This window comes from Symphalangus syndactylus, chromosome 8 (assembly GCF_028878055.3).
Source record: "Symphalangus syndactylus isolate Jambi chromosome 8, NHGRI_mSymSyn1-v2.1_pri, whole genome shotgun sequence".
NCBI lineage: Eukaryota > Metazoa > Chordata > Mammalia > Primates > Hylobatidae > Symphalangus > Symphalangus syndactylus.
The window spans coordinates 26,577,300-26,587,597 of record NC_072430.2 but is presented as its reverse complement, the minus strand read 5'-3'; the positions used below and the strand labels follow the sequence as shown (position 1 = coordinate 26,587,597).

Here is a 10,298-nt window from a genome sequence, read left to right as displayed (position 1 = left end):
TCCCAGAGCCTCTCCAGCACCACCCTCGATCAGGGCTTCTGGTTGGCATCGTGACTTGGAAAGGAGGGATGCAGGCTGCCAGAGACCATGCTCTGCTGCTCGTCTTCTCTCTGGGCTCCTGTCCCAGCTCCAGTGTCTCCTATTTCGGCTCTGCATCCTACCTTCCCGCCCCCCTGGCATGCCCCCGTCCCCTCGGACCCTGAGCCTATGAAATCCTGACTACAAAAATGGTGTGTGTGGTAGCAAGTGTGTGAAGATTCAAAGCCTGCCTCTGTCACTTCCCAGTGGTGTGACCTTAGGCAAATCCCTTAACCTCCTTGTGCCTCATCTGTCAAATGGCAGTAAAGATTGTATCTACCTGAAAGGGTTATTGAGAGGAGTAAATTAATTAAGGCAAGATGCTTTTATTAACTGATTGCATTAACGTACAGTGCTTAGAACCATGCTGCAGAGCTGATGTTACCATTGTCATTAGCAGGGCTGATACTCAGAGAGGTGGTGGCAGCTGGAAGAGGAACTTCTGGTTTTGGTTTCAGATAAAACCAGGGCTCTGGGCCTGTATCCTGGCTCCTTTACTTCCTAGCTGTGTGACTTTCGGTCGGTCACTCAAACACCCTTGATTTCCTTGGTTTCCTCATCTGTAAAATGGGGAGGAAAGCAATAACCACCTTGTAAGTTCCTGGGAGGGTTTAATGAGATGATGCGTGGAAGTGCCTAGCAGAGAGCCAGGAACAACCCGTAGGCCCTCAGTGGATACTTGGTAGATGGGAGGAGGATGGGTGGAAGTCCCTGCCTTTGCCTGCAGCATGGGATTTCAGAGCTTGGTTCTCGTCCTCAGAAGGGGCTCCCCCAAGGCCTGGGCAGGGGCGGGCTCTGGTGTCTCTGGGTTCCTGCCCAGCTGCAGAGTTCCCCAGCCGGAGCCCACAGGGCCAGTCACATCCTGTTTCTCTTTTAGGCACCTCCTTTTGGGACCCAGCGCCCAGATAGTATCCTGGTATTCATTTAGTCTATGGTGGGTGTAGGGTGGAATATTTAGGTGAAACTTCACAAAGAGCTAGACTCGAGGTAGGCCTTGAAGAACAGTAAGTATGCCAACAGGTGGACAGAAGAGGGGTGGAGATGGTGTTTGCTGTACACTGGCTGCATTTGTGGATCCAGAGAAGGGCCTCTGTGCATCTATGCCCTTTGCAGTGAGGCTCTGCTGCTCCTCTCCACCATCTGGATCTTAGGTGGCCTCAATACTTGCTTTAGCAGGGGAAATGCAGCAGAAATGATGATGTGCCAATCCTGAGCCTAAGCCACGAGAGGCCTTGCAGGCTGCAACTGCCACCTCGGTGTACTTAAGCCAGGGCTAGCCTCTTGGAGCATGAGAGGCCACACAGAGCAGAGCCAAGCCAGCTCAGGTGTCCCAGCTGAGGACCTGGACAAGTGGGAGAGCCCAATCGACACCCCATCTGCCAGGTCACCACAGATGCAGACACACGGGTGAGACCAGCCAAGGTCAGAACTGCCCTGCTGAAGGAAGCGCATGCTCTTAAGCCACTGGACTTGGTGGTTTATTGAGTATCACTCAATAAACCATGGGTAACCGAGACAGTGAAGGTAGAGAGAATGGAGAGGCAAACATGCAGAGGAAGGACAGTGGGGGTGCCTGATGGGGGATGAGCAGCCTAGAATTTCTGATTCATACGGGCCTGATGGCAACCCCAAGTTCCCTCAAGCCAGGAGGCCTGAAGCCTGTGTGGCCAGTGACCTGCCCGCAGCGGAATGATGGATTAAGCCCATGTCTGATGTACCGGATTGGCCACCAGACTGCTGGTTGGATGTCTGCCAGGTTCCCTCACAAGCAGGCCTGCCTGACATGTTTTCTCAGCCTGTTTTTTCCTATTTGCCAGCGCCCAGGCCTTTGAAACTCCTATCACAAGGCTGCTTCCACTTCCCCCCGTGGATCCTGGTAGAAGTTTCTTGATGTTGAGCAAGAACTTCCAGAAACTCCTGGAACCTGCCTCTCAGCCATGCGCACTGGCGCAGCCCTGCTGTGTGGCCTTAGGCGCCCCTCTTCTGCCCCCGGGCCTCCCTCCACTGCGTGACCGGCCACATGGCCATGCCTGCTGCTCTGTGCCTGTCACCTCATCTGTGAAATGAGGATACAGTCATGGACCTCATGGCGGGGGCGGGGGGAGGGTGGTGGTAGACGGGGGCGTGGGGAGGGTGGTGGTAGACGGGGGCGGGGCAGGGCCTTGGACTGTGTGGGGATTGGATTCCTCCAGGCTTAAAAACGGCTTCCATCCCCAACTCCCCAGCTCCCCGTCTCCACCCAGGCCGTTTGAACGATCTTGTTGAAAAGCACAGTGGTTTCCAAAGCAAATCCAAGTCATGTGCGGCTCTGGGCTGAGGGTCCCACGCTTTTCACCCAGACCTATAATCATCACAGATGTTTGGAGGAGATCATAAGTACAGAGCTGCACGCTTTATTTCTGCTGACCCAGGCCCCCGCCCTCCTCCCTCTTGGGTACCAGGCTGCCTCCCAGGCTAGCAGGGCTGGTGCCTCTGTCTCCTCCTAACACTCCTGAGATTTGCAACCCCGCAGACGCCAGGCGCGGCGCTGCCCCAGGAGGTGGGGTGTTTAGAACCCGCTCCCCGGGCTCCCCCAGGAGCTTTGAGTTTAGTAAAGGCAGCAGTCAGTTCCCTGGTAGGCTCAGGTAGGGACGACGGCTCCCGGCTCAGTCCTCAGCCCCCAACCCCCACTCTCCAATCTCCTTCCCAGACCAATGACCCCCTCTGCGGGAGAACCTGCGGCGAAAGGCACAGCCCCAGAGCAGGGTCTGGAGTGGCAGGACCGGCAGCCAATGAAGGTGAAGCCCGAGCATTACATCATCACCGTGGTCTCCCATTGGTTGACATCCTAGGCTTCCTGACTCCGCCTCCCAGCCTTAACAACGGGCGTCTCTGCTCCCCAGGCTTCTGCACCCTGGTGCCAGCTTTGCCGAGAAGGCCACTGTCGGGCAGAGTCCTGGGCTAGGCGAGAGCCCGAGGTCTGGGCTGAGCCACTAACTAGGGGTGAGGCATGGTGTTGCCAGGCGTCATCTTCCTCACCTGCAAGAGGAGAGGGTTCCAGCTGACAATCTCGGGTTCTGCCGCAGTTCATTCACCACCACACACTCGCCCATGAACATCCTCCTCGCAGGCCCGGGGACCCTGGCCGGCCAGGGGTCTGGTCTGCCATGGGCTTCTTTCCTCCCCAGAGCCTGGCAGGAAGTGAACATATGGAATGATAGTTAATGTTAACTGATGTTTTCTAAAGAGCAGACACTGGGCTAAGCCTTATACATTATTTTATTCGTGTCCTAAACATTAGCCCCCCACGCAGCCCTAATTGTTCACTGACTCTGAGGCTGGGCCAGGTTGAGTGATGGCCAAGGCCACGGACCTGGTGAGGGGGACAGTCAGGATTCGAACCCAGGTGGCTGGCTCCACAGCCCTTCAAACGATGCCACGGGAATGCATGGGGGTCACTAGCCTCCCCACTGTGACTGTTTGAGCTCTCAGCCCGACGTGTAGTCTGGCGGGAGCCATCCCTGGCTGGCTCGGCAGCTCCAGGCTATTCCGAGAAACAGTCTTCAGAGAGCCTGGGTGCTGATGGGGAAAAGCTGTTGCTGAGATTTGACAAGTTTGGTCCTGAGATGTCAGAGAAGATTTCAGCTCTTCTGCCACCCCAAGGATGGTGGTGCGTAAATCACAGTGAGCTGGCTTATGTCAGGTCGACTGTGGAATTTGATCCTAGCGCATTGCTACCTTCTCCTCCTTGTCTGCCTCTCTCACTCTCTCAGCTCTAGTTTGAGATCAGCACAGATTCCCTGGGTGGTTTTCGAGAAAACTGCCTCCTCTTTAGGACTTGGCATCCCCTAACCTGCATCAGGAAAGGGTGGCGACAGATACTCTCACACTCAGGGAGGCTGCAAGGCCCACCCTCTACCCTCCACCTGGGTTCTCTGGCATCGAGACTTGTGCCCTATGGCTTTGGGCCCTTGGGATGATGTCCCAGTGGGACCAGGGTGAGGGTACAGGTATCTGAGGGCGTAGTAGGACCAGAAACTCTAACCTTAGGGAGGCTTCCTGGGAGCCAAGCTTGGTGACTTAGAAGATGAATGTCTGACCCATATCCCACTACCTTTCAGTGGGTGCTGCAGAGGACAATGGAGAGAGATTCAACTCTGAAGAGTGGTCTTGTGGAAGAGGCAGCTGGCTTGTTCAGTGTGGCACTGGCAACCTCCCTAATGTTCCCAGGTAGAAGTTTCTGGCGGGTAGATTTCAGCTGTGTTTAAGGAAGAACTTTGAAGTTGTCAGAATGAGCTGTCTTGGGATAGTGAGCTCCCTGTCTCCAGAGGCATGCAAGCAGGGCACTTTCACTTATGCATTCAAGCTGACCTATGCAAGGTGTTGTGCTAAGTGCTGGGAGTGCAGAGGAGAACAAGACCCAGTAGGGAAACAGGCACTTGCAATGCTGCTGTGAGTGTGAGCAGAGGTCAGCATGTGGCATCTGGAGCACAGGGAGGGAGTCCTGAAGGCTGCGTTGAGGATGAGGATACAGCTCGTTGCTGAGCCTTGTGGTGAACCAGAAGTTTACCGGGCAGACAGGGGCTGGGGAGAGGGCTGGCATTCATCCATTCAGGTTATGTTTTCTGAATTATATATAGAAGGACATGTTGCAGAAGAAATGCAAGTACAGTGAAGAATAAGACTGGGGAACTTCTACAATTCAGAGTGGCCTTCACTGTGGGCAGTCTGAATCGATCCCTGTATACAGGTGCTTCTGGGGTGACATTTTCCCTGCTCCGTGGAGCTCCGGGAGGAGTGCGGACCAACCCCTTCTTTGCAGGCCTGTCTGTGGGGTGCCACTCCTCCTCCCACCTCCCCACTGCACAGGCAGCCCATCAGTGTCCCTGAGCTGCTCCAGAAGGATGCAGCTCTGAGGAGGCTCTGGGAGCGGCGTATCCTAGCAACCTCTGAGGCTGGCATCTGCAGGGCTAGGCCCAGACTCAAGGCTCTTTCTAATTTGCCAGCCTTCCCTTAATGATAAGCTTTCCCACATGGATGTGGGGGTGGGGAGGAAGAGGGGAGAAGTGGGCAGGAAATGTTGCCTCCAACCCCATCACAGAGTAGGTCAAGCCTCGCCCACAATACTGCTGGGGATGGGGAAGGAGGGAGGGCAAAGTGAGTCCCTTAACTGAATTTGCCACTTGTCCATCACCGTGGCCAGTTTACCACCATTTAAGAGGACAATGAATCCAGGCAGTGATCCACCAATGATAACTAACATCATAGAAAGATACATGGCCGGATATGATGTTCCTTCTGACGGAAGACCACAACAGCTGCTGAAAAATCAAACCTGAATCGGATCAAGCCTCTAGAGGTAACTCCCAGCTATAGGAATTAGAGAACTGGGGGGCATGTTAATATGTCAAGGTGTTTAAACCTCACCACAGGGAGGCGGCCAGATTTCATCTAAGGAAAAATTCACAGGTTTCATCAACAAAGTGGAAGGAAAAGGAATAAAAGAAAAAAAAAATAAGGAGAATGTATAGATTAACAGAAGCTTAAGAGAAATATCAGCCAATTACAACATATGGACTTTGGATTCTGATTCTTGCGAACAAACTACACAACAGTGACAATAAAAATGAGAAGTATTCATGAGACAATTGGGGAAATTTGAATACTGACTGGATACTTAACATCAAGGAATTATTTTTACTTTTGAGCAATGTGAAAATGGTATTTGGGATTATGCTTAAAAAGAGTCCTAATTGTTGAGGGATTCATACAGAAATATTTATTGATGAATTAATGAGGCCAGGCACAGTGGCTCACGCTTGTAATCCCAGCACTTTGGGAGGCCGAGGCAGGCGGATCACCTGAGGCCAGGAGTTAAAGACCAGCTTGGCCAACATGGCAAAACCTCGTCTCTACCAAAAATACAAAAATTAGCCGGGCATGGTAGCACACTCCTGTAGTCCCAACTACTGGGGAGGCTGAGGCATGAGAATTGCTTGAACCCAGATGGAGCCTGTTCCCAGCTACTCGGGAGGCTGAGGCATGAGAACTGCTTAAATCCAGATGGAGGAAGTTGTAGCGAGTGGAGATAGCGCCACTGCACTCCAGCCTGGGCAACAGAGCAAGACTCTGTCTCTAATAATAATAATAATAATAAAGATGTCTGGGATGTGCTTTAAAATAATTCATTGCAGAGAGAAGAAGCAAGTAAAAGTTTAGATGAAACAAGATTTGCCCTGAGCTGATTGATCAGTGTGGTAGCTGGGTGATGACGGGTGCATGGGGGTCATGATACTACACTATTAATTCGAGTCTTACAAACTTGCGATTATTTCACCATTTTTGACTCTCAAAATGATTTAATGTGGTGCAAAGCAATCCTTTGGTGTATGCTGGAAATTTTTTCACAATAAAACATTCTTTTCAAGCGAAAGGTGAAGGGCAAACCTGCTTTTGCAGGAGGCTCTGCCCAGGAAAGAGGTACCCAAGACTCGCACTAAAATCTGTAGGGCTGTCATTAAAAAAGCCAAAAATGACTCTCAGAGGCAGCTGTAACTTGCATGAATTATTTCTGTTCAGCTAATAATAATAGTAATAGCAATAATGATGATAATAATAATGATTTACTGGTCACTGTCAGCAAACGCTGAGCAACGTGCCTGGATATGTTGGAACTGCAGAAGATGGCTTCATTAACGTCTTAGTTGCTCAATAAGGAACAACAAAAAGTTAAAGGAATCCAAACAAGCAGCAGACCAGGCATCGAATGGAAATTCTTCTTGCTTGCGGAAGGCAGCCCCCAGGGTCACTCCTGGAGCATAAAAGATCCCTGCAGAACATGGGCTAGAAGGCCCCACAGTGGGGCAGAGGCAGGTCCTGGACTGGGATCCCAGCAGTGAGAAGACCTGGACATCAACCTTATTTCATTGTGTGGCCTCTGCAAATCTCCCAACTTTTGGAGCTGTAGCTGCAAGCTCAGACTTGTGGTTTCCTGTACCTGGAGGAGGCCCAGGTCATTCTGTTAAGTCCCTTGTCTATTTCCTGTTTTTATCCGGATGCTGAGTTAATTATTTGATCCAACAATAAAACTAACAAGGTTTTATTTGTTTTTAATGTCTTCTCTTTGCTGAACGCTGTGCTGGGTGCTGTAGCTGACATGGTTTTTGTCTTAACAGCTCATGAATCAAATCCCAGCTCTACCTTTTATAGCTTTAGACAAGCACTTAACCACCACTTGGGCCTGTTTCCTTACCTGCAAAGTGGGAATAATGACAGTTAATAGCTACTTCTAGGTACTTCATTGTGACTTTGTGAGGATTAAATAAGATAAGGCAGATAAACTACTTAATAGGGTCTGGCACATTGCCTCAATAAATGGCAGTTACTTTTTGTATTCTTATCATTATTATTATACAAAACCATGAGTGTTTAGCAAAGAATATATAGTAAACTGTGATTCTGAATGATGTGTGATGTAAGATATCCTCCAGGACTGGTGTCACAGGGAAGTCTTGCACTAGACCTTAAAGGATAAGACTCAGAAACTGCCAGATGCTCCCCATTACTGACTCTCCCCATTTCCTTTAATAACAAAGCTGAGACTACATTTCCTAGCCTCCCTTGCTGCTAGATATGGCCAGGTGATTAACTTCTGGCTGATGAAATGGATGCACAAGTGTTATGTGGAACTATTGGAAAGGTTGCTTAAAAGGAACTGGTTGAGCGGGAAGGAGAATCCTTTTGTCCCATTTCTTTCTACTGCTGGTCTGGAATCCTGACGTGATGGCTTGAGCCCCAGCATCCATGCTGGGGTGTGAGTTAAGGGATTCTTAACAAGACCTTGCATATAAAAATATGCACCAGGGATGATGGAGCATGATGGGAGCCTGGGTTTCTGATGACAATGTGGAGTCACTATAATGTCCCTATCTCTTTACTTCATTTGGGTATTAGAGAAATAAGCTATCTTGTTGAAGTCCCCCTTTTTGCTGTTAAATGCAGCCAAGCTTACTCTCAGGGAAGGTATTGAAAATATTTAACAATCAGAATGGCACAGGCACTGATGAGGAAGGGTTTAGGGTAGCAGAAGGCTTAGAACCACAGATATTTACCAATCAGTATGAAAGTATTTAAATATTTTAACAACCAGCTTAGTCATAGCAATGCAAAACAGCTGAGAACCAGCTAAATACTAGCCCTGCCTAACCTTAACTAATACAATCGATAATATTTGGGAATAGCTAAAAAAAAAAAAAAACAAGAAGATGGCCATTCAGGCCATGAGTACAGCCTGAGTAAAGGTTTAGAGGGTGAACGGAGCTCCATGAGTTGATGTACAGTGAGAACTGGAAATCAACCTGACTTGGTGGGAAGGTTCTCTTGAGTGTGTGTATGTGAGTGTATATAGATTTTAAGAGGGTCTGGAAGGTATCATTGGAAATAACACCAAAGAGGTCAAATAAACCAGATTGTGGAAGCCTGTGAGGATTTGAGGCCATAAGGAGCATTTGTGGGCTTTTGGGTGAGTGAGAGAGCAGATGACCCCTGGGAGTGAGGAATCTTGGCTTTGCAGTGCCAGGTGGTATTTCAGTTAGCACCACAGTGTAACAAGCCATTCCTATTAGTCAAAGAAATCACAAGTCCACCCAGATTCAAGAGGGAGCAGGCATAGGTGCCATCTCCCAATGCGAGGAGTGTCAAGGTCACATCGCAGCAAAGCTTGCAGATGGAACTGCTGCAGCCGTCCTTGGAAATGACAACCTGGCACAGGCGGTGTCCCTCCTCCCTGGCACATTTTTTTCTTTTTTTTTTTTTTTTCGAGACAGAGTCTCACTCTGTCACCCAGATTGGAGTGCAGTGGTGTGATCTCGGCTCACTGAAACCTCTGCCTTCTGAGTTCAAGCGATTCTCATGCCTCAGCCTCCTGCGTAGCTGGGATTACAGGCGTGTCCCACCACACCTGGCTAATTTTTCTATTTTTAGCAGAGATGGGGTTTCGCCATGTTGGCCAGGCTGGTCTTGAACTCCAGCCCTCAAGTGATCCACCTACCTCAGCCTCCCAAAGTGCTGAGATTACAGGCGTGAGCCACTGCGCCCCACCACCTGTGTTATTAAGAAGCCCCTCAGAGTGGGCACCTTCTCTTTCTTAGCAGTTCCAGCCTGCTCAGAAGTATTAGGAGGCTCTCACTATCTTCTAAATGGGATATGCAGTGTGCACCGAAATTATTTATGGAAACCAACTCTATCTTTGGTGGAAAATGTCCAAGAAAAAGCATAAGCACTGAAGTAATTAGCTAATATAATTGAAACGAAGGGAATAGTTCAGACTCTTTAAGTATGACTCAAAAATGAAGAGACATGCTTTTTTTTTTTTTTTTTTTTTTTTGAGACAGAGTCTTGCTCTGTCGCCCAGGCTGGAGTGCAGTGGCGCGATCTGGGCTCACTGCAACCTCTGCCTCCCAGGTTCAAGCGATTCACCTGCCTCATCCTTCCAAGTAGCTGGGACTACAGTCATGTGCCACCATGCCCAGATCATTTTTTGCATTTTCTTAAAATCTAATAGAGACAGGGTTTCACCATGTTGGCCAGGGTAGTCTCAAACTACAGAGCTCGTGATCCACCCGCCTTAGCCTCCCAAAGTGCTGGGATTACAGGCGTGAGCCACCGTGCCCAGCTGAGACATGGATTTTTTTTCAGTGATAGGTGATATAATCCCCATCACTATCCCAAATGGGATATGGAGTCCACTCAGTTAGCAAAATTTTCCGAGTGTCCACTAGATGCCAAGCATTGTGCTAGGTCCAGGTTGAAGAAGAAGGTGACCTGCCTCCTACCTGCAAGCTGCTGAAATGCAATGGAAATGACCAAAAAATGTGGACAATGATGTGCTAAGTGATCTGATGGAAGGCAAAAGGTAAGGTGTCTGGGAAGGTGGGAATGATTGGGCTCAAGGAAGCCACCTTGAGCTGAGTTTTGGAGAAGGAGACTAGTATACCAGGAACTCAGGGGCAAAGCAGAGCAAGGACCTTCCAGGCAACCCTGGTAGCTTCCTGAGGCTGGATCTTCTCAACCACAGCTGAATGTTGATCTGTCACACAGGCCCAAATTAGAGATGGAGAGAGACAGACAGACAGATACACACACACACACACACACACACAGAGAGAGAGAGAGAGAGAGAGAGAGACTGTCTGTTATCATAGCCTTAAGATAAACAAGTCAGAAACACACCAGAGACCAAT

The 10,298-nt window shown here is 49.6% G+C and overlaps 1 long non-coding RNA gene across 2 annotated transcripts; it reads right to left on the bottom strand.

The window, feature by feature from the left end:
- Positions 1–388: 388 nt before the first annotated feature.
- On the bottom strand, positions 389–3,451 carry LOC129487339 (uncharacterized). 2 transcript variants are annotated; one of them, XR_008659289.1, is made up of 3 exons: positions 3,431–3,451; positions 3,097–3,248; positions 389–638 (listed from the first exon to the last, which is right to left on the bottom strand). It is a non-coding gene; the product is annotated as an uncharacterized lncRNA (long non-coding RNA). The 2 variants fall into 2 exon arrangements; XR_008659288.1 differs by lacking the exon at positions 389–638 and adding an exon at positions 1,537–2,419.
- Positions 3,452–10,298: the final 6,847 nt, after the last annotated feature.